The sequence below is a fragment of the Furipterus horrens genome, unplaced genomic scaffold, assembly GCF_987537825.1.
Source record: "Furipterus horrens unplaced genomic scaffold, mFurHor1.1.pri manual_scaffold_1, whole genome shotgun sequence".
NCBI lineage: Eukaryota > Metazoa > Chordata > Mammalia > Chiroptera > Furipteridae > Furipterus > Furipterus horrens.
Window position 1 is genome coordinate 37,490,639 of NW_028327171.1, and position 26,131 is coordinate 37,516,769.

Sequence of the window (26,131 nt, forward strand, 5' to 3'; positions counted from 1 at the left end):
GGTCCTTAGCAATAAACTCCAGAACCTCAAGGTGATAATATCTCTCAGAGAAGAGCAGGTATGTCTTGGAAGTTTATATTAACCATAACTGGAGGACAGAGCTAATGCCAGAGAAAGTTAGATGCCATAAATTTAAAAAATTGGGGTTAAGAAAGTAAGTACATATTTAGGTAATAAATACCAGAAAAAAAATTGGCAATTGGTCTGAGAGAACACTTTTAGGAACCAGACAGAAATTCAGTCTTAGAGAAAAATCTTAAGATTAAGTTCTGAGAAACTCATTGTAGCAGTTTAAAAATATAGGAACAAGGACACTGACATTGGGAAGAAGGAATGGAGGTCCTAAGCAAAAGCAAGATGTCTGAAAAGTTCATCTTTTTGGTCGGTAACCAATGTGAACCAACTCCACATGGTAAAGATGGGGAAAAGAAGATGAGGTGGAAAGCCAAAGTGTCTGAGGGACCAGAGCTTCGGGGTTTTGAGTGAGCAAAGTAAGGCCAATTAAGCTCAAAAGGAAAGGAAGGCCCAAAAAAACAAAACAAACACACACACAAACACAAAGCTGAGGCAGGTTATAAGCCCTGGGGTGTGGAGCCAAGAGTTTAGCATTGACCGAGGGGAGGCAGCACTGAAGCAGTTATTACAGTCTTGAGTTATGTGGTGTGTGAGTGTGTCTAGCTCAATTGGTCATTGGACAGTCTTCAACAATATGGACAAAGCTCACCCACTCCAGTGATTTCAACTTCCCCCAAGAAGGTTTGATAAGGGAGCCACTGAGAGTGCAGGTGGCATGTAAGTGGTCCCAGGTATAGATTGGGGGACCTAAGGTCAGGCAGTCTGGTGAGAGAGGTAAGAGAAGTTCTACACCTGCTTGCTCTTCTTTAGACCATCTCTTACAGACATTGTGATGCACATCTTTATTAGCATGCCTGAAGAGAAAAATAAAGATCAGCTTTTTCTTTGGTCTGGAGATGCTAAATGAGACTTTCACAGTAATGAAGTTCTTCAAAAATGACCTCATACATTAAAATCTGCTACCAATTAAAGGTTTGATTGATGCAGGGCAACACAGTTTAGCAGATTTCTGTTTTCTAAAGTGTCTGGTGTGAATACCAGATTTGGCGGTTAGGAGGTCACAGTGACCTTGTGTTTGCAAAAGTCAATAAAAAGTATGATGCTTACTTGAAATGATTCATCAAATAGGCTTTGGTTTTAAAAATAACTTCTGGTAAGCTAATATTATTTTTTAAAGGTAACCACATCATCAGTAGGCAAAGATAAACATTTGTAAACCCTGTTTGTTCTGGGAACATAATCACATTATTTAACAAATTTGACCACCTATAAGAGATAGACAGTCTAAAGACTGGACTTACAAAATTTGTTTATCTTAAGCATGTCTCTTTCTTTATATTAAAATAAAAATATTTCTTATTATACAATATCCTGTTATTAAAAATTGGAAATGCATAAATATAGAAAATAAAAGATGTCTTCATTAGTCCCATCACAATTAGTATATTGATATTTCCTTTGTACAATTACTCATTTTCAAGAAATAAGTTTCATCTATATTATATATTATTTTACCCACTTTGTTTAACCTAACTTTATATCATTAGATTTTTATAACACTTTCTTCCTAATTATGTTTTTATTTATTTTTGTAGTTATTATTTAGTATAATTGCATATTATTATAAAGTGACATGCCAAAATTTACTTAACTCCTTTTTTGATTGTACTATATGCAAATTATCTCCATTTATAACCCTATAATACTTCTATAAAGAACCTTGTGCATTAAATATATTCCATATTTAGAATTGTTTTATTTATACTAGATTCCTGCAAGTGGGATTAACATAATAAAAATTTGACCCAATTTTAAAATCTCTTGATAAAAAATGTCAAATATCATCTTTCCAAAAGAGCATTTTACCACTTCATTAATTTCACTCAATTAGGAAATATTTTTTTCTTCTTTCTCCAAATGTCGGGTAATGAGGGTAAGGGACCATGCCTAGAGGATTAAGTTCGCTGGAGATAGTGAAGGAAGTCTCAAGGCAGAAGATGGAATAAAAAGCAAATGCCTGAAAAGAAAGTAAATCTGACAGAATACTGAGGCACTGAGGTCCAAGAAGTCAAAGGACATTCCAGCAGACTGTCACAGTGTCAGTTCTAGATGACTGGATACAGACATGGAGACTGAGGTTTACCAAAGAGTGAATCCATGCAGAGAAGAACTAAGACGGGTCATGAGCTATCATCCAGAGGTACAGATCCACAATTTCTTGTCCAAAAGCCTTGGGACCAGGTATCTTTTGAAACCAGATATCTTAGAATTTTTAGGCTTTTGTAGATTTACATATTATAATAATATAGTACATAATACCGCCATAACTTTGGGTAACATAAACAATTAAACATATTAATATTCTTGCAGCCAAACATTAAACTTTTGGTGGAATACCTTAAGAATCTAAGTAGCCTAATGTCAGCAAAGATGAGCTTTTTCCACTGATATGTTTGCTATAAAGTAACAAAAAAGGGGCTTAGGTTTTCAGAGCATTTTGGGTTTGGAAACACATAAAAAGTGCACATAGGCATTTACATTGATGGTTTACTTTTAGAGTTTTGGTGCCTAAGTAGGTAAATTACACTATAGGGTCTAGATGAAACTTTTAAGATTTTTAAGATTATTTTAAAAGAAATGATGGAGGTTTTCTTTTTTTTTTACAAATATATTTTCAAAAATTATATTTGCTTTAATCATGTTTGGTAAGAATTGAAATATTACTTCTCTCTGAATTTATTCAATAAAATTCTGAAAAATAATACAAATCTTACCATTTGACAATCCGGGATATTTTCTCCACATTGTCTCCTGGTGGAAATTAGATTTTCTAAGCAAATATTTTGATTAAATATATGAATGATATAAATTATCATACTTAGGGAAAAGATAGATAGATTTACACTTGGATCTATTAATTTCCTTAACAATCACTACTTTTCTCCAGCTTAAAATATATCCTTGTTTTGGTAATCATAAAATACAAACATGGCCTGGGATATTTGTGTAATACATGAAAAAGTGACTATGAGAGAGAGAGAGAAGTTTAGCTTTCTTTCTACTTTATAACTTATGAAGAGGAAATATTTTTTCTTCTATATACATACAAGTTGATCTTTCTTAGAAATACAAAGTTACCATTATGAGACAGGAATGATGGGAGCATGCAACTGTAAGCCTAGAAGAGGTAATTTATTACTTATGTCACTTCTGTTCAAATAGATAGTTTGCTGTCTATATTATTCCAAGTGCTACATAGTTGTAATTCATATATCTTTTCTTGGTATCATATTCTTATTTCAGTATTCATAGTCACAGAATTTTTTTCAACTTCTTCATTAAATTACATCTGTTCTCATTTTTGAAGACTGTATTAGTCTTCAACTTTTATTTTTCCACTGTAAAAAAATAAAGATTTCTTTAAAACATTATGCATTGAAAATCACTTCTATGCCCCTTGTAGCTGGGTCAGAAGCAAAACAGGAAGTCTAATAAGGAGGTAACAATGACAAAAATGGTAGAAACTTATTATACAGTCAACTAGTATTTATCTAGGGGTCTTTGGGTGAAAGGACATAGTGTGTTGATGAATAAACAAATGAATAAGTTAAATAGCATTGTCCTCTAGTGGCTTAGTCTAGTAGAGGAGATAATATGGACAAAGGGATTTAAAGTCAGAAAAACTTGTGTTTGGACCTTAGCTCTGTCTCTTATCTATCTGCATTGAATTTTCTTTTCTTTTTTGGGGGGTGGCACATGAAGCCATGTGTCTCATATTTGAGTGATAATTATAAAAACTTAGTAAGATCCTTGTGACGATTGAATGAAATAATGCAATACAGGTGTCTAAATCAGTTCTCATCCTCAGTTTTAAGCCCAAATATAAAAGTAATTATTCATTCTTTGAAATAAATACTAAGTATGTACTAGGTATCAGGAGAGTTGGGAATGAACTATGTATAAAATCATGACCTGTCCTCAGAGAGTTTATAGTCTTTTGGGAACATCAATTATGAACAAGAAACTACTCTATATCATAGTAAGTGTATGACAGCACAAAACAGAGTGCTATAGATGCAGACAAAAGGGACTCCTAATGTCATCTTGAGGGGACAGGCTTAGCTGTCTGTAAAACTGACATCCAAAAAAGTAATTGGGAATTAATGAAGCAAAGAAAGCAAATGAAGAGTGTTTAACACAGAGGAAACAATATATATATGCCAAAAGGAGCTGTTCAATAGGACAATAATTTCTGAGAATTAAAGCATAAGCCTGACTGGAGCATGAGGAAAAAACAAGAAGTGATGTGAACGAAGGATGGAGAGTTAAACTGGAATGAGGGGGTGGGAGTGTCAGCCATGGGAAGAAGTTTGGCTTTTATTTGAAAGTCACTGGACAGTTATTAAAAGTGTTTCAACAGGGGAAAAAAAGTCAGGGAATACGTGAGTTCAGAAAAGTACATGGGAGTGCGGGCACAAGTTGAGAAAGTCCCAATCTGATTTTTCACATTTTCTCGTTGCAGTAACTTATTTGCTGAGAATGGGGCAGAAAGGTAGTAAGGAGTCATAGGGTAGGTAGGTTTTAGAAGAGTGTTGAACCTTCCCAAATAGCTGAAGTGGGTTTGAATTGACTATCAGATTATAGAAGGATTTCTGGGAGCCACGGAGGATAAAGTTGAAACTAGAGTCCAAAAATACCTGCTCTGGGAAGTTACTTTTCCAGATTCCCCTTCAAGGAGGGGTTACCACCCAGTTAAGGTGAGTGCATTCAGCCCATGGCCTCCAGTTGTCATCTCTGGCAAAGTCTGCCAGAAAGCTACCTCCCAAAAAAGACATCTTGGGATTCTCCTGACTTCTGGAGAACCCACATTGCAATTTATGGTGATATCAACCAAAGAATGTGTGTGACACATTTGTTTAGCAGTTCCCAACTTGCCATATTTAGTTACAGAGGAGGTGGACCACAGCTGCAGTCTAGGGTCAGGTATCTGTCAAACAGGTGAGGCAGAGAAACAACTGAGGATATAGGTCAGTGAAATAGTCAAGCGATGGATATGCGGTCTACTTGGCCATAGAGAAGAGTATGATGACAGGAGATGTCTAAAGAGACAGACAGAGAGAGAGAGAGATGGTGCAAATAATTCCATGGACCAAAAGTAACAATAGGAGTAACAAAGATATCTAACATGAACTATTTTAAGAAATATGTTTGTTGCAATGTAGAAATGTATGTTTTTTTATAAGAATGAACAGACAACTGCTATATGGCATTTAGAGATATGGGTGCTCAGGTTGGGTAACAGATGTGATTATAAATACTGATCCGATAGATACTGCAATATTGGGAATATTTATCCTGTTTTTCCTCAACTCATAATTGTCAGAGCCTACCAAGCCAGAACTAATTGTAAGCTAAGCATTTAATGGTTTAATGTATTCTGCTTCCAGAGAGTGTTCATTATATAGCAGGGGACTTTGCCTTTTTATTCATAGGATCAAGATATGTTAAGTAATCTTCATACAAAATAAACTCAGTTTCATTAAAATTTATATTAGATAATTATTAGATAATAAAGAGAGTTTCTGGTCTACCCAGAGATGACAGGACTATGAAAAACAATGCAAAACGGTCTTAAATATGCCTCCCCAACTTTGACAGGAAAATGAATAAATATCAGTATTGTGCTTATTTGAGCTTTCATTCTGAGCTTTCCCCTGTCTGCCCTCTGGTGGAACTACTAATAAAGAAACTGACAAGCTAAAATAATTAGCTGTTAGAATTCAGAAGAAAATTATGCATAAAGCAGAGCTGAAGTGAGATTCAGAGAATTTCACTTATCTTACTTTACAAAATAGGGCATACTACATGTACCCCTAAGAGCATGCTGGATGAAATAGATTTTGAAGAATGAATTACTTCAATCACATGAACTGAATAGACAAAAATAATGAAAAAGACTCAAACTTACTATTTACCTTCACTATATGTTTGTGTTTCTCTGTAAGGACTTGATGACAAAATAGTACTAAGAAAGTCAAATATTTAACTACTTTGCTTTTTATATGCAAAGTGATGGTTTGACTTTTCCTTTATCAAAACATTTTTATTTTTTTAACTAAATTAAATTATGATTTACTGGCATCATATAGACACCTACTCTTCTTCCAAGATCTGAAATGCATCACTTCTTTAAATCACACAAAAATGCACATAAAGTGGTTCATTTCAATATATTCCCAAATTACGTGTGTTTTAGCAAATCTTGTTAGGTAGAAGCACTGAATTTGACTGTGACATTTATTTAAGAAAAGGTCAATTAATGTCTTCTAAAGTAAAGTTGGAGTTAAGAAAAGCAAACTTGTCTTTAAATCATAATGAAACATATTTTACAAATAATTTCTTCGAAAGTGTTTATGATTGTCAACATCTAATTTATTTAAGTAAAGACAAAGACAATGAAACTGTGATCTACCAGAAGCCTACTGAAGTAAAAAAATTAAAAGACAATCTCAGATTTTAAGAATTGCATTTAATTTTATTAAAACTCACTACATCTCCCAATCAACCTTTTAAGTGTTCCTAGCACTGAATGCATTATGGAATTAATCTTCCACATTTAGCTTACCTAAAACATTAACTTTGCCTCTTTCTAAAAAGAGAAAACATTATTTTCTATTCTTACAAAGTCACTTGGTTGGTTTCTATAATAGCAGGATGTTATTTATTTGAGGAAAAATGCTGGCATATTTTGGCTTACAATTATTTTCCCTTTAAAAAAAATTAATGATGTTAAATGTTTGAGATTTTATTCCTCCCATTAAAAAAATAACCATAAAACCATCTGTCAGTAACACCAAAGTAATGGCTTGAATCTAACAGAGTCAATCCATCATTAGAGAAAACCATGTCTTCCTTATGGAATTGGACTAGTGTGGTATCGTACTTAAAACCTTGGGATCCAGAACACCACCTGCTTCTGCTGAGATATTCAGACAAAGACTCTTGGAAACTGGCCAGGTTTGTGCAATGCTCAAATCCATTGCTTACGTGTTTGATGGGAACATCTGGTAGTACAGATGCTGAATTCTAGAAAGCCATAATTATGTTTAGAGGAGGGAGAAGTTGTCTTACACAGTTATTATCATGCTCCTACCACAGGTATTAGGAAGAAGCGTTTTTATACTTAACCCACCAGCATATGTTTTCTCAGTTTTGGAGATGAAATTTCTAGATCTTTCCCCAATACTGAGATTAAAAATCATTATGGGTTTCTAAGCAATAGAAAGATTACAAAAGACCATAGAGGATGTGATAAAAGTGTGTTGTCTCCAAGTGCCTGTTCAAAAGCCATTGAGCTAGGTGCCAAAAATTCATAGGCTAGTCTATTCAAAGAGAAGTTGTTGACAGTAACCACTCTGTTGCACACTCTATCCTGGAGCCACTCATAAATGAGACTATCAGATTTTATACCAATGAAAGGAGTTTGTCTTAGCTTTGTTTAGCTCAGCTGTTAAGAATTTCCTTTCCCCATTTTTCTCTTCCTCAGATTATTATTTAAAAGGTTATGACAGGTGCCAGTACATCTATATGTTGTTTGTCTTTAGAAGGAATGTCTTATATGCTGATTGTACCCACAAAAATAATGGTCTGGAATCTCTTCATAACCTTCACCTCTAGGACTCAGAAATTGAGATTTGTAATTTGGTAATATAGTAACCTATTTAGATAGCTTGATTTAATTTGCATCTCTTTGCCAGAGTTAATGGGAACAAGTAATGGTCATGTTTTAAGGAACATAAAAATGATCAAGGTGAGTATATACGTATTTTATTTCTCTGCTGCTCATTCTGAAAGTCTAAATATCAGGCTGTCATTCATCAATTTATATATTCTTTGCTTCATCAAATATTAATGATAGTCTACAGCATATCAGGCATTCTTGTATGTGCCAAATGCACATTAGTGAATGAAACTGACAAAATCCCTGCCCTCCTGTAGTTTATAGATTAGTCACTGGGGTAAAAAATGCAAATGCCTTCAGGGACAAGCTGATAAAGACAATGATTGAAGCTTTGAACATAAGCCTATAATTAGTGGTGGAGGCTGTGGCTAAAGAAGAGTGAATATTCTACTGAACAGAATTCAAATTCAAAATTCACTTAAACAATGAGTCATACCTTAGTGGGGAAAAAGGCACACCTAGAGTCTGAGCTTCTGGTAGTGAATCAGGGAAGGGGTGTCCCAGCTACCATGAAAATAGTGTCTGCTTTTGTGTCTCTATATGCCACCCATCGTGTAATCAACTATCAGAATTCAGAAGCCTGGGAGAAATTAGTGATGGGGGCCAGGGTGAATTTTCAAGTTACTGTTCATCACAGAACAACTGCATTTTACCCAGATGAGTAGGCAGAGACCTTAGGCACTGCTGGCCTCCCACTGACCGGTACCCATGTTTGCCAGGCCTGAGCTTTGTGCTCTGGTCAGAGTCAGCAGTTCTGGCAGATATGCCTGTTTGCTTCACTGGCAGTGGATTTTCTGTCATCGACCTCCTATTTATCATCACATAAACTGGGAATAATTTTTTCCTTTAGAACAAGTAGTTTATTTGTTTTCTAAAGGGTGAATTATCATGATCACTTTAATGTGAATGTTGTTCCGAATTCCTCTAGGCCAGAAATGAACATACTTTAAAAAAAACATAGATAGCAACACAAATAGTAGTGATTTGACTGTACACCTTATGTATACAAATATTACGCTACCATGTGTTATGTGAATAACCAAATATATGCAAAAATATGAATTTTAAAAGAAAAAATGTCTTAATATTTTATTTGCACACTTAAAAACATTGTTATCCATATGCCACACATCAAGGGCTAAAAATTAATAATGACAATAACAATAACACAATAACAAATACTAACATTTACTGTTTAATATCGTTTAGACATACTTAACATTGGAGAAATGAAATAATTACCAAATTTATTTTAGTATAAAATAAAATTGTTAATGTCTACTTTATTATTGCTATTTTTTATTGTTTAACAGATTAAAAGTAATGTCCTCCTTGAGAAACTTATTTATCTTCTCCATGCCTCTTTTTTACTCCTCTATAAAGTGGAAGTAATATATTACCTTTATTAATATTGTGTTGTTATTAGGATAAAATGAAGTAATATATGCAAAGTATTTAGAAAAGTCTCAGTACAGAGTGTTACCTAATAATACAATATGTGTAGGGTTGTTTTTTTTTTGTTGTTGTTTTTTTTGCTTTTATTATTATTAATATCATAGACTAAAAAATAAAGCCATTTTGCATGAGGTAGTTGATAAAAAAGGGGTGACGATTTGCAACTTGTCATCATGTTTACTATATTTTTCTCACTTCTGAGGAACAATATAAGATATCTTGATACCTAAATTGTGAAGAATTTAGAAAAAAGATAAATTAAATAAAATATGAAAGAAGGATTAAAATCCCAAATATCACTTTCCCTCTAATGAAAGCCACTCTGTGAGTTAGAGAATTTATAGCAAATTAGAGTACACTTCTAACTTCAAGTCTCTGTTGTTTTTAGTTATAATAAGTTTAAAATTAATAAGAGCAACTTTTGAGTAACTATAACAGGAGAGACTGTCAGAAGGGGAAGTTGTAAGTATATGAGGAAGTGAGAGTAGTTCTTTCGATTTTATTTTCTTGAGGGTATTACAAATTGGCCACAATCATACAACTTTCAGATTTTTCAAACCCATCTATGTCAGTGGTTCTCCACTCTGGCTACATAATAAACCCTTGAAGAGATTTTAAAACATGAGATGCCTGAGCCCCACCTCATGTCTCTGTGGCGGTGGGCCTGGGTATCATTGATGTTTCAAAGCTCTGCAGGGAGAGAGTCACAGAAATGTTCTACATGTTCCTTGGCTAGTGGGTGCCTGGGTTTTGCAATAGCTGCAGCCATTGCCTCTTCAACACTTGCTGCTTTACCTGGAATCAACCTGCTTCTCTGAACTTCAGCATCTGATGCTCTAAGGGCTCAAAATGATAGAAACAAGTCTGCTACCTAGAGATGGAAATCACAGTGTCTTAACTACAGCACATGAAAGAAGAGGAGAGTAAGATCAATAATAATATTTATATTGGGAATTGTTTCACGGTACTGTAAGTGTGTAGCAGGTTCTTTTTTCTCCCTTGTTTTCATGTCTTTTTCTATTTTATGTGGGTCTTGAATATATCTGTGGCATGTGTGATTATTATGCAGACCATTGCCTTACTAAGTAATTTGAATTTATCTAGATATTTATATGTATTGCACTTAGAAGGTCTAGACAGTGTTTTTTCAATGATTGTGCATTGGAATCATCTGAGAAGCTTTTAGGAACTACAGATTCTTGAGCCTTATCAGAACTCAAGTGAATCAGAATCTTTGGGGACATGGGACACAGACATTGAAATGTTTCAAAAGTTCCCCAAATAATAATGTGACCCAAGTTTAAGACTCATTTATTTAAGAAATATAGATACAATAATCATTTGAAAACAAAGATATGTATGCTCATAGAAAAATAAAACAGTGCATTTTCAAATTTGTCAAAAATTTTGAGGAAAAAAGTAGAATATATTCTTACAGAAAAAAATTCTAGATATTCTTGGAGGTGATTATTAATAAAATAGTGAGTTAAATTTACACCTTTTCAAGGAGATAGGATACATGATCCTTTGAGGTTGCTATTGGAGTAAGGGTTCTTATTTCTAGATTAAATTGTCAGAAATGAGCATCTATTCCTTAACATTTTGATGGTAACCCAACACCTGAGCAAAATACTAAAGTGAGTAATGTATTTGAAATGAGACCATAACCCTTCGAATGTGATTTAGACTCCATGTTCTTTTTCTCAAAGCTCTAGAGGCATAGTTCTACTACCTCAGTGAACATAGTAATAATAATTTCTTACATGAAGAAGTTCATTATTTGAATCATATAATGAAATAAGTGTTTAGTATATTTATTGAATTATATATAATGTAATCAATGATTGGTATGCTTATTATTTCCTACATTTCTTTTTTATTTGAGCACAATGTTGGAATCACACTCCTCACTGATTTTGCAAAGTGTAAGAAAAGACAGGGACTCTAGAATTTGTTGTAATAAATGGTTTAACCTATCCTGTGCTTTCGGTGTGATTCAAAATGTCATTCAATGATAAGATACTGAATAAATTACTAACACTTATTCTTTATTAATTTACTAACTGTGTAGTGAAAAAAAATGTAGAAGGTTGTCTGTTCTTCCAAATAATTGCTGGAAAACTTCTGTAACTAGCTCTCACCTAACAATTCAGAACTTCTCATGTGACCATAGGTATTACATATCTAATTGGGTACTGCTGACCAGCCAAAAGGCACAGGAGATATACCTCCAGAATTACTGTGCTACAGTTAAATAATGGATGTTACAAATTAGCTGACCAGTTATATGACATACACCTCACTGTATTAGTCAGGTTTCTCCTAAAAAGTAGAACCAACAGGATATACATATGTATGCATATGAATGTTTTTGTATATTTATACACACACACACACAAATATTCACATATATGTGTGTGTGTGTGTGTGTGTGTGTGTGTGTGTATGTGGAGAGAGAGAGAGAGATTATAAGGAATTGACTCACATCATTGTAGAGCAGAAGTCTCACATGTGCTGTCTGCAAGCTGGAGGCCCAGAAAGCCAGAGAAGTTTATGGTGCAAGTCCCCGTCCAAGCAGGAGACCGGTGTTCTAGCTCAACCAGTCAGAGAGTGAATCCTTTCTTCCTCTGCCTTTTTGTTTTATGCAAGCCTTCAGTGCTGGGTGAGGCCCATCCACAAGGGGAAGAGGAATCTGCTTCATTCAAGCTACTGATTCAAATGCTGATCTCATGTAGAAGCACCCTCATAGATACACCCAGAAATGATGGGTACCACATGGCCTGGAAAAGTTAACACATAAACATATAAAATTAGTCTTTGTACCCACCTATTTTGATTTATTACAGTAATGTTAATCAAGTTAGGTCCAAGTCATTTTCTAAACATCATAATGGAAGTGTACTTTTCTAACAAAGCAACTGCCTCTAAGAAATACATTTAGCCTCTTTCCTCCTTCTCTATATTTCTTTGTCATTAAAAATAAGAAGTAAGAAACCTACAAATTGTTGTTAAAGTTCCTGCTTCCTGTCAGCATCCTAGAAAATTTTAGTGTCTGGTGAATTAGAAAAGTCAATAAAATAATTTTTAAAATCCAATCATAAAAAGAAGGCTTATATTAGCCTTGGGATAACTTACCTCCAAGAAGAACAAGGAATCATGGCTTAATTAGGATTCTCAAATTGACTATAATCTCCCCACGCTTAACTGGACAGTTTTCTCATATGTTAGTTTCTATCCTCTGGGGTGGATATTAAGTTGATGCAATTCCTGGTAGTGATTAACCGTTTTCTACACAACTCCAGGTCTGTAGTTGATTTCTATATAAGACACATTCTTTCCCAAGTCATGAACCTACTATTCATATAATTAATCAAAATCAAATTTTCCTGAAAAAAGTGAAATGGAGAGTTGAACCGCATAGTTTTAGAAGAGGATTGTATTTCCTCTTTGTAGAATTGTTTCAAGTACTTCTGTGAAAGAAAATGGTCTTTCTTTACTTAAATCTCTTAGTTTGGAAGAGTTCTTTAGATGTTGGACCAGAGTTCAGGCGGAATCATTTATTTCTTCAGCCATCAAAGTTGCTGTGTGCCTGTTATGAGCAAGGTACATTCAGCTTTTAGCTGAATCATCATCTTTAGCATTTCACAGACTAGTGCTTTAGGCACATGTTAGTAATGTTCCCAATTTTGTGGCCTCATATGATGAGAAAGGAAATCCAGCTTTCACCTCAAGAAGAGCAAACTCCAATGACCAGTCATTGTGGTTTATCATATTCCATTTAGTACAAATATTACACTACTCTGAACTGGTATTTGATCACCAGGAGCTCAAAGCTTGTTGGCTCTGTGTATTTGTGAGCTAGGAATGCATGTCGGACCTGCCTGAGTATTGGGAGGTAGAGTTTCTGGATTCATGTGATGGTTAATTTTATGTGTCATCTTGACAGCACTGGTGGGTGATCAGACACTTAGCCAAATATTAGTCTGTGAGGGTGTTTCTGAAAGAGATTTACATTTAAATCAATAGACAATAAAGCAAATTGCCCTATACAATGTGAGTAGGCATCATCCAAGCTATTGAAACCATGAGTTAATAGGAAAAAAAGGCTGAATGAGAGGGAATTCCTCCTCCCTGACTGCTTGAGCTTTATCATTGGTCTTTTCTGGCCTTTGGACTGAGAATGAAATTTTTGTTTTTCTTGGTTCTTGAGCCTGCTGGTTTTCAGACTGGAATTTGCAGCATCAGCTTCCTGGTTCTCAGGCCTTTGGATTTGGACTACAGATCTTGGGATTTCTTAGCCTTTATAATCATATGAGCCTATTCCTTTTAATTGTCTTTTTTAAGAAATGTGACACATATGTATATACATATACATACACACATATTCTGCTGGAAGGAGGGTTACATCCCCCAGGATATGAGAGACGCCAACATTATCACCATGTAAAAGAACAAAGGAGACCGCAGCGACTGCAACAACTACTGGGGCATCTCTCTCCTCAGCGTCGTCGGCAAAGTATTCGCCCAGGTCGCTCTTGCCCGCCTGCAGACCCTTGCTTCCCACATCTACCCAGAGTCCCAGTGTGGCTTCAGAGCTGGCCGATCAACAGTGGACATGATCTTCTCCCTATGTCAGCTGCAGGAGAAGTGTCACGAGCAGCATAAACCACTCTACCTCGCCTTTATCGACCTCACGAAGGCGTTTGATCTGGTCAGTCGAAGCGGACTCTTCAGCTTGCTACGGAAGATTGGCTGTCCACCACATCTGCTTGCTGTGGTCATGTCCTTTCACGACAACATGCACAGCACGGTGTCCTACAACGGCGCAACCTCTGAGGCCTTCCCAGTCAGCAGCGGAGTAAAGCAGGGCTGCGTCCTCGCGCCTACGCTGTTCAGAATCTTCTTCTCCATGCTCCTCCAATACGCCTTTAAGGACTGCAGCGAGGGTGTCTTCATTCACACCAGATCCGATGGCAAGCTCTACAACCTGGCCCGTCTACGAGCCAAGACCAAAGTCAAAGAGGTGCTCATCCGTGAGATGCTCTTCGCCGACGACGCAGCCTTGACATCACACTCCGAAGAGGGACTCCAGCAGTTAGTCACTTGCCTTTCCCATGCATGCAAGGAGTTCGGACTAGCCATCAGCCTGACGAAGACGAACGTTATGGCTCAAGGCACGGGGACTCCCCCATGCATCACCATCGACGGATACACCCTGGAGGTTGTCAACGACTTCACTTACCTCGGGTCCACCATCTCGAGCTCTCTGTCAGTCGACTTGGAGGTCAACCAGAGAATCGCCAGGGCAGCCACAGTTATGGCCAAACTGAACTGGCGAGTGTGGAACAATTCCAGCCTCACTGAGAAAACCAGACTGCGCATCTACCAAGCCTGCGTACTCAGCACTCTCCTCTATGGGAGCGAGACGTGGACCACCTACGCAAGGCATGAAAGGAAACGCAACAGCTTCCACATGAGGTGCCTGCGACGCGTCCTGCATGTCGCCTGGCAGGATAAGGTCCCCAACACCGAGGTGCTGAAGCGAGCCAACATGAGCAGTTTGCATGCAGTTCTTAGTGAGAGACGCCTCAGGTGGCTCGGCCATGTCAAAAGAATGGATGCAGGCCGTATCCCCAAAGACCTCCTCTACGGCGAGCTAGCAGAAGGCCAGAGGATGACAGGGCGCCCAAAACTGCGGTTCAAAGACATCTGCAAAAAGGACATGACACAATGCTCCATCAATCTCAACACATGGGAAGTTCAAGCAGACGACCGCCTAGCCTGGAGGCTCGCGGTCAGGCAAGGTACGTCACGCGCAGAGGCTGCGCGCAACGAGGAGGCGGTCCAGAAAAGATCGAGGCGGAAGCAGCGTCAACAGCAGCAACAACAGCCATCTGCCTTCACCTGCAACAAGTGCGGCAGGGATTGTCACTCCCGAATCGGACTGCACAGCCATTCTCGGCGGTGCAGATAGACTCTCAAGAAGCTACGCCATCATCTCTCGAGACGGACGGCTGCCAACGACGACGACGACGACGACGATGACGACACACATATAAACATTTACACACTATTGCTTCTGTTTCTCTGTTTTATTTTTAGAATATATCAGAAGAAAAAATAAGTAAAGTAGAAATACAGATTATATATTTGGCTTTATCAAAGTAAGTAATTAGAATTGAGAGGGTCAAATCACCAGTGGAACAGTGAGAAAGAAGTAAAGGCCAATTCAACATTTAACATTGTATTTAAATATATATATATATATATATATATAGATTGATTGATTTGAGAGAGAGAGAAATATCAATTTGTTGTTCCACTTAACTATGCATTCATTGGTTGATTACTATATATGCCTTAATCGGGGATTGAATCCACAAACTTGGTGTCTTGGAAAGATACGCTAACCAATTGTGCTATTGTACCAGACCAGGGCAACACTGTGTTTCTATCAGAAGACCCTGGTTAAGCTCCCTGACACTGCCTCTTAGTAACTTTTTTCAGAGAACTTTACATTCTTTAGGTGAGTTTTCTCATCTATAAAATGAATGTTTGGTACTATATTACTGGTTCTCAACCCATTAGCTTTACCTGGGAAAATACTTAAAAATATAGATTCTGAGCCCATCATCAGAAATTCTGATGTAACTGGTGATGTGGGGACTACGTATCAGCATTTAACTGGATCTCCAATGATTCTGCCCTGAATCTAGGCTTCATAACTGCTTGATTAGATCTTAAAGTTCCTTATCTAAGGACTGAGTTAGTATTTGCATGAGGTTAGCTGGAGAGGGGTTAGAAATGAGGTAGTATACAGTGAACTCAACTTAAGGATAATATTAAATATTAAATGTTAGCTTTCTTTGGAAACTGTTTAAAACCAGTCATGATTCTATCTTTTCTGTGGCAATATAAAAAGTATGTATTTTTTCATCTAAAAGAAGAAAAATCATGTTTTGTGTTATTATTCAATTAAGAATGATTTTACTCTTTATAGTTTTTATATTTGCTTAGTTTTTAATTCTTGGCATATATAAAACTTTATGGTTATATCATACATGTTTGGTTTTGCATTCTTCAGTTCACTTTTTTTTTTCTTTTTGACCCTCTTTATGTCATCTATTTTTGTTTTTTATGGTAAATAAAAAAAGATATAAAAATTTTTATATTATTTATTAATTTTCTTTGTTAAAAAAAATCTAAATCAAATTACATTTTAATGGTAATAGTAGTGTGGAGCAATACCATATTCCCAGTACTTCCAGCATTATATTAAGCCATCACTATAAATATAGAGAAAATTCTGATCACTGTTTGAAGTTTACAAGAACCATTGAAATGTACCTTAATTAATTTTTTAAGTAACATCACATTATTCTAAAGACCCCTTTTCTTCAGAACTCTACTGTTTAAAAATATAAATAGCACTAGGTTTAACAGTGAAGATTGTTCTGCCAAGAAATGGAAACTAAGGGAGTTTTTAATCAGGAAAAAATATATTTCTTGAAATGTCAGAAAATATAAATAAAGTTAAATGTATTTAAGACCAATACTATTCCATAGTGAAATTTATTGGAATTTCACTGTTAGCAAAATTCTGGTTTTGAAATATATGTTAATTATAATGAACAGGTGATAGACTTATTTAATCTTAGAATTAAAAAATATATACATAGTGTTTTGGACATCAAATAAGGAGATAAAAGAAAAAGTATATTACTTTAATGATTCGATTTGTATGCCAACAAATGTATGTAAGTTCAAACTGAATACAGATGGATACGCAAAAATGTAGATTAATATAATTTCAATTTTACTAGCAAATATGCAATTAGCAAATGAAATGAAAAATCAACCATCTAGCTCTGATGGGTAGCTCAGTTGGATAGAGTGTCTTCTGGATATGCCACAGTTGAAGGTTTGATCCCCAAGACACATACAAGAATCAACTAATGAATGCATAAATAAGTGGAACAATAAATTGATCTCTCTCTCTCTCTCTCTCTCTCTCTCTCTCTCTCTCTCTCTCCTCCCCCTCTTTCTCCAACCACCAATTTAAATTAAAAATAAATCAGCCATCTACATCTGTAATAGTTTAAAAATATACAAAAAGAAATCTTAATTAAATGGAAGTCTTGGCTTTCATTGATATTGAGAATGAAACAAGGACCAGCTAAACCGGGGTTAGAGAAGCACATCTGCAGCAAAAGTAGCTGATCTGAGTGCTGCATGTGTCTAGGCCTATAAAAATGCCTTTAACAGGAGATTGGATTGTATCAAAATGTTGGCCAAGTTTAAGAAAGAAGCATCAAGAGTTGTTTTACACCCACATACTATAATACACACTTTTAAAGTTAGCCTTGATGAGACTTTTTACAGAAAGTGAAAGAATTTGAAACCTCTCTAATATGCCTGTCCTTTGTAGAGCCCAATTCATGCATTGCATCTGGGATACAACTGGGGATTTTTCAGAACCTTTATGGGTAGATCAAACTTATGAGATTAAGGAAATTCTCTGGTCTTCACTAGATGGGACTATTTATAAAGTCATGAATTAACAGCAGTATGTAAGTAGTTTCTACAGATTACTGACATAATGGAGGATATGTCCTTTTTGTTTATAAAATTATAACCAATATGTAATTGCTTATTACCTGAAAGAAATAATGCTTAATTTAGAAATATTTTATAAAGACTTCAATATTTAAAAACAGGAGAGAAATTTTTTGGAAAAATTTATTCTAATTTGGAAATTTATTTTATTTTTATCTGATAGTGTCCAATAAATTAGTATTCCTCTCTAAGTATTATCTCTCCATTAGTAAATTTACATTTGCATTTTGGGAAAAACAAAACACAGTTTGAAATTCCTATGCTGGTGGGCTACTCTTATAGAGGGAAAAGTTACCCATGACAGTTGTTGAAGACTGATAAGGCAGACTTCATTCAGTGGGACTCTCACAGTAGGGAAGGGGCCACTGCAATGGGCTTCTGCAATGGGGGAGAGAGATCAGGATCAACTTTGAATACAACAGGAAAATGTGGGAATTTATAACCAAGGAACAGAGTGGCAATTAGTGGAAAGAATACAGTCATTCCTTGGTGCTCCTGGGGGATTAGTTCCAAGATCCCCATGGATACCAAAACCCAAGGATGCTCAAGTCCATTATATAAAATGGTGTAGTATTTACATATAACCTACACACATCCTCCTATATACTTTATTTTTATTTTCATTTTTTTATTTATAACTCAATTATTTTAATAAAGAATACGATGGCTTAGACATTTCTGTTTTGACCAAATTACATTTTTATTCTTGTTTATTCTATTACAGTTGTCCCAAGTTTCCCCCTTTCCCCTCCTCTGCCCAACCCACCCCCAGCTCCCATAGTCAATCCTCACACTCATCCATTCCCAGGGGTCTTTCTTATTTGTCCTTTAACTAATCCCTTCCCCTTCTTTCCACCATTCCCCCCAACCCCAATCTGGCATTCTGTTCCATGTTTCTATACCTCTGGTTCTGTTTTACTCATTAGTTAATTTTGTTCAGTAGATTCCTCTTATAAGTGAGATCAAATGGTATTTGTCTTTCACTAACATCCTCCATATACTTTGAATCATCTCTGTACCAGTGATATTTATAATACTTAATACAATGTAAATGCTGTATAAATAGCTGTTACACAGTATTGTTTAGGGAATAATGACAAGAAAATATCTGTATGTATACAATTATTGCAGGGCTAATTACAGGCATACATTGCTTAACAATGGGGGTACATTTTATGAATTGAATCCTTAGGGGGTTTCGTGTCTGTACAAATATTAGAGTGCACTTCTGTAGCTTGGAGGTACAGCCTATTACACACCTATGCTATATGGTATAGGCTATTGCTCCTAGATTACAAGACTGTATAGCATCCTACTGCAGAAAAGAGCACAATATTAAATCAAGCACAAGGGAAAACAAAGCAATGAAGAGACTTATGTGGCTGCTGCCAGTGTAATGCAACATACTGTTTTACAGCAAAATTTATATGTAAGTGAAAGAGTATCTTCTATAATAATAAAAAGTATAGTGTAGCAAAAACATAAACCAGTAATGTAGACATTTATTATGATTATCAGGTATTATGTACTGTATGTAATTATATGTGCTATAATTTTATAGGCCTAGCAGCACAGTAGGTTTACTTATACCAGCATCACCACAAACATGTGAGTAATTCATTATGATGTTTAACGATGGCCAAGATGTCATCAGGTAATAGGTGAATTTTTTCAGCTCTATTTTAATCTTATGGGACCACTGTATTTATATATGGTTCTTCACTTACCAAAATACGGCCATGCAGCACCTGACTGCACATAGTACAGGTCAACAACAATGTAACTCTCTTTTGTAATATTTTTGATACAGTTGCCTGAATTCTAAGTAGGTAGGGGGCACTCTATTGTTATGAAGACATATCAGTGGTAAGGGGAGATTCTGGTTAAGCCTATGTGACAAAATCCTTCCTGAGGGTTGGCCTTCCAGACTTCACCTGGGGGAAACATGACTAATTGTTGGGATGAGATATGGAGGATGAGGGATTCTGCTTAAACTGACTTCGCAGAATTCTTGCTTAAATTGTGCAATGCAAAGAGGAATGTGGAAGCTCAAAAGTCAAAGCCTAGTTATAAAAAATCAGAGATGCCTAAGTGTAATTTGTTCAAAGAAAGAATCCTAGTCCCTTGTTGAATTAATCAAGAGTCTTGACCAGGCCTCTAAACTCTCTGCCTCTCTTCTTCCAGTTTTGAAGGCTGTCCCATAGGTTAGGCCCAGTAGATACTTTACAAGAATGTTGGATTTACATATTATTAAATTTAATTGGGCAATTATTTTTGAGTAGTGACATCCTTTGTTTTTCTGTAATTGATGTATTTTTCTTATCCTTGGTATTAAAGTAGTTTAGTCAAGCATTTTAAATGTGGAAAACTTAACTAGAACTTGCAGTGGAAATTGATACATGTGTGCACTTTGAAAATTCAATTGATTATAAAAGATTTGATTAATCCATTCCAATATTTTTTCCATTTTCTTAAGTGTTCATAAATATCAAAAGCAAAATAAACTAAATTATTAAATAATTAATTAATTAATCAAGAGTCAAATATATGCAGTATTTCACAAAGAAATGCAAATAGAAGCACAGGAAATATATTATACATATTAAGCATAAAAAGGTTAATATTATCTATGGTCATTTAATGTTAATATTAATTGTAAGGTCTTAATGTACAAACAGATTTGGCATAAAGTGTAAACTGACTTTTGAGTTAAAGGCTATTAAATGTCATTTTTTCTCTGTTTCTTAATCAAAGATTAGCACCATATTTCCCGTCCCCTAAAATTAAATAACCTGACTTTCTTTCTTCCTGTAAGAGATCACATTTTATTTATCCATAATGTCTTACGTTCCCTCCTGTACCCCATAATATTAAAAATTTGCACTGCACTGAGTTGTAGGGTCTGCACAGATATCCAAAAGAATGTAAACTGCAGATTGAAATTGCATCTTAATGTTAAATGGGCGGTAGAAGTGTGAGGGACACATTTTGCCATGTTTATGATGGAATACCAGAGATTTCTATTTTCTTCAGCTTTGATTGATTGCATCTGTTTCTTGTACACAGCTAATTCAAATTATTTGTGCCTCTTGAGTATATAACATGAGCCAGAGTTGCACTACATCCTCATACTGTTTGCAAACTCTCTAAGTGGTTCTTGCCAGGAACCAGCACTCAAGGGGAAAGTTAATATTCCATGATATTCAAATAGCTTGATTTGATTTTATTTTTAAAGAAAGCTTTGTCAATTTAAAGTTATAAGAATGGCATATCTTAAAATTGTTTGTTCATATTAATTTGTAGTTTTGATTCTTTCTTGTCTTTTTCTCTCTAGGCAAGCTGAGATACCTGTATAATATTTAAATATTTTAAATAAAAAAACTGTTTATTTGTTAAAATAGTTTCGGACCACATAAATATATAATATCTCGCTTTAAGGATGCAAATGATGTTTTCATTTGAAGAAAGCCTAGATAAATTACATAGCTGGGAACTCAATACATTTCTATTCTCAGGGCTTGAGCAAGGATATCTGTGACAAATAAACTCTGTGGTTGAATCATCAAGACATATATTATTTCTGAAAACCATCTGAAGTGAACTACCCTCTTCACTTAGTTCAAAGAGGCAGGCACATCTTGTGTTATGGTTAAGGTGTATATGAAATAAAACTGAGGTTTTGACTAGAGAATATAGAAGAATAGATTTGAGTGACTGAAAAGAAAGTTGACTAGTTTCCTACTTTAAAAAGTTTATTTATGATGCAGAGAAAGTTTTCAGAATGTGTGCTCTTTCTACCTCCAGATTACAAAAACATTGAAAAAAACTATATTCTTTTTAAATGATGAATGGTACATTATTCTGAGACATTTAGGTGAAAAGTTGTCCAGTAAATCAGGTTCTGGAATAACATCATCTTATTCAAGATTATTTCATTATATGGAAGCAACCCAAGTGTCCATCAGTAGCTGAGTGGATAAAAAAAAGCTATGCGACCTTTACACAATGGCATACTACTTGGCAGTCAAAAAGATAAGAATTTTATCCTTTGTGGCAGTATGGATGGACCTGGAGAACATTATGCTAAGTGAATAAGCCAGTCAGAGAAACACGAATACTGTATGATCTCACTCATATGAGGAATCTAATGGACAAGCTGAACTAACAAGCAAAAGAAAGACAGACTCATAGATGGAAAGCAGATGACAGCTAGCGCGGTGCGGGGAGGTTAGGAGTGGAAGGAATGAGCAAAAAGGGAAAAGGACTCATGGACATGGACAGCAATGCGGTGACTGCTGTGGGGAGGGAGGTAGAAGGGGACTAAATTGTAATAAAAAAATACAATAAAGGTTAAATTAAAAATAAAAATAAAAATAAAAAAATGTTGATGGCATGCCTTAGGGGCTTAACTCATTTATTTCAATTAGTTGATGGTAAAATTGGTTTTGTTATACATATATCTTTTCCTTAAAGTTATAGAACATATCTATGACCTTGAGAACTTAGTGTAGTTGTAAATATAGTTGCTGAATTTGTTCCCTCAGTGACTTATTTTTGTGTGATAATCTCTCTAATAAGAAGTGAGGGTGAATATGTTGAGATTTTTAGGTAGCCTGACTAGGCAAGTTTAGCATGAACTGGAATTGGTATAGCCAAACAAAAACAGATAAATGTGAGGAAGAAGAAGAACTATGATAAGGCTGAGAGCGTATCATAATATTCTACCCATGTAGTAAGAGCAGGGGAGATGTATGAGTTTGCATTTCTTCATTTGCTTATTACCATGACAGTTATTCATTCTTGACTAGTATAAGAAGATCCATGGGTTCATGGGGCTGATATTTTTTCACTTGCTATTATATTGTAAATTGTTTTACTTTTGAATCCATCTAGTTGGGCTCATGTGGTAGAATTAAATAGTTTGTTTTCATACCTTTTTGCACCATTTGGTTTGTTCAAGCCTTGTGTGAGTACCAGTGTGACAGCTACTCACACACTGGGGAAGGAAATTCAATGATTCATGAATGTACACAGGAAAGAGCAAAGGCTGTGTTTGTTCTCAAGGGTAGTGCAAATATTCTATTCTCAATAACATAGAAATCTGAATGTGGAATAGGTTCTCGTATTGGCATTTTGCCAGAAAACTCTAGTTTTATTGAAATTCATAAAATAAGACTGTTTATATCCACATGCTTTATATGGGAAGTTATAAAAGTGATTGCATATTTTACCATGTCTAGTAGCATTTTCTTTTTAAATTTAATACATTTTAAGAACTAATATTAAGTCCAGTTCTAAGACATTATTTTTAAGATAATATTTTATTTTCATTAAATATTTTATTTTGCATTAAAGAAAACTGAGATAATATAGACATGCAAGAGGAAAGGAAAATAAGCAGTAGTCCAATTTATCATTCCAAGTAAAAAAAATATATGTAGTCAAATATCATACATTTTATATATACATATAGTTACATATAAATACATTTAAAAGGATATATGTATATGCAATACATTTTATATATATAAAACATGAGTACATGTTATATATATAAAAACTGTCATTAATATATATTATGAAAACACTTTGATCATCCATAATAGAGTGGGCATCTTTCCATCAGATATGGCTATTGTTTCATCAACATTCTCTTCCTCTTCTTCTCTTCAATTAATAGTAATAAAGACAAAAAAAGAGAAAGCTTGGAAATCTGTTTGAAATAATTTAATTTTTTATAATAAAAAATTATTGATTAAACTATTTACAATATTTCAGACATTTTCTGAGCGGTAAAAATGGTACAGAAGAGATAACCAAGTATATGTTGTTAACTGGCTTGTATAATATAAATGCTAAGGTTTAGTAAAATCTATTACTCCAGATAGAAAAATGTTGACTGGCAAGAGCTGCATACATGATATGGAATTGAGAGTATTTGTAAAATGTCAAAATGTGTTGATTAGAGAAAAATCATGCCAACCTCTTTTTCTATGTGAGCCATAAGAACTAACAAAGTTTGGGGACATCCCTCAGAAAGGACTTGAAAACCACAGAAGACATTTATAACATGCATCCACTTCTGTATAACTAACACCTTGAACTCCAAACAAGTGTAACAGAAAACTAAACATTAAAAGCAGTCAGACTGTAGACAAAGGTAATGCTATAACTTTGAAAATTCTGTACCCTCTAATTAGAATTATTTTCTGCCACATACTCTTGCCATATATGCATTTAGCAGGCATTTATTCATTCCCCTCTGGGGCAGACAGTTCTGTGGAAATGGTGGAAATGACAGTCTCTGTCCCCAAGGAACTTACATTAGGTTCCTAATCTTTTGCTACTCAATTCACATATTATTTCCTCTGTGAAGCATTTGCCAACAGCAAAGCTGAACCAGATAATCTCTTCTCAGGCTTCCACAGGACTTCAGTAATAATCAATTGTTATCCATAAAATGTGCAATGCTTCAAAATCAGTCTTGTTCACTAGATCATGAGGGCCTTGACAGCAAATGTGCCATATTAGTCTTTGAATCTCCAGTGCCTCACAAAGTGCATGGTTCAAAATAAATTCTTGATAAATGCTTATACAATCTGTGAATAAATGACAAGTGAATCAACAGAATATCTTTACCAAAACAAACTCAAAAAAATAAACTTATAAACTTTACAATTTAAAATAGTTATAATAAAAAGTGTATGAAAGCATGAAGGTGTATTGTATTTGTAAACGAAATTCTGGAATTTGGAAATATGTGTAATGGTGGTAAGACCATAACACATGCCATTTAGGTAAAATTTGTAAGAAATGGTTTAGATTCCCCTCTAAACATGTTCCTTGAAAATAATGAACGTGGGGTATGATGCTAAGGGTAGGCAGTGTAATCTTTCTTATCTGTTAAATTGTTCATCATGTAAGGCCCTTGCACATCTCTGTCTGTGGGATGCCCACCCATTACCTTTTCTGCATCCCTCCCTCTTCCCACACACAGAAGGACTTCAGATTGAAGAGGTACACTTAGAGCCCTTAATGCCTTTCACTCTGATCAAGTCTCTCTCTCTTTTCATTACTACCTGCTGATATTTTTGTTTGCTCTCCATTCAACATGTGGACTTTAATATGTGTCTCACAGGTCTTCTATTATCATTTCCTGGCTCTTTTATCTTCTATTACTCTTCTGAAGATCACTTTTTTAACTTATCTATTTCAAATACATACTTGAATTGTCATGTACTGGGATTTTTAAGCACAATTCCCTTTCGAGTCATGAGTTAGAACATCTTATTCCTTAAACACAACTTCCTCAGTGTTGTTTCCCATCCTTCCTCATTTCGTTTGCACAAAAACATGTTCCACAAACACAACATACAAAATTGTTTTAATCTCCCTTGTGCTTCAAGTTCTCACTCCATTTTTTCTTCTGCCTCTCAAAATGTTCCAAGAATTTGGTTTCCCACTCTGACTCCATTCTTTCCTACTTATTCTTTACTTTTTTCACTTTGTCTTCACTCTCTAGTCCAGTGGTAGAACAATCATAAGTAACTCCATGTTGCTTCCTATTAGAAAATCCTGTAGACATCTTCCGGTGTTTATCCTTCTCAGCCTCTCAGGAACATTTACAATTCTTGTCAAATGCTTTCTTATTAAGAAACTCTGTTCTTGTCGACTTCCAAGATATCAAACTTTCTGTTTTCTCTCTAGTGTTGCCTTCTTCTTTCTCTAGACAGTCACATTGATTCGCAGGTATTTAACTGGATTTCTCTACTGATGACCTATTGTTTATATATGTCTGCCCTCATTCTCCTCAGCACTCAGGTTCTGTTGTCATAAATATAATTGCCTCTTGATCTAACTTTATCACAGCATCTCAAACTTTGCATGTATGATATAGAACTCTTAATTTTTCCATCACAATGCCATAATGCTTGTCCAGTAATACTTGTTTTACTAATAATATCACATAAAAATTAAAAAATAATACATTTTAATAGTACCCATTTTAATAATATCTTCTAAAGTTATAAAAATAATAACATTACCTTCCACTAAGCTATTCAACCACTAACTCACATTCTCCTTACTGAACATCTACCTTCAATGACTTCTTACTACATTTAAAATAAAATTTAAGCCTTTTTAAGTGGCTTTCAAAATACTGCATGACTTGGCCTACATCTTCCTCAATCACCATTCTCATTTAATTTCTGAAGCATGGAAAATACTCAGGATAAGCTATAA

General features: G+C 35.0%; 1 protein-coding gene across 1 annotated transcript in view; it reads left to right on the plus strand.

The window, feature by feature from the left end:
- Positions 1-26,131, plus strand: part of NAALADL2 (N-acetylated alpha-linked acidic dipeptidase like 2) — a 669,716-nt gene that overhangs the window by 34,426 nt on the left and 609,159 nt on the right. The window lies entirely within an intron of this gene.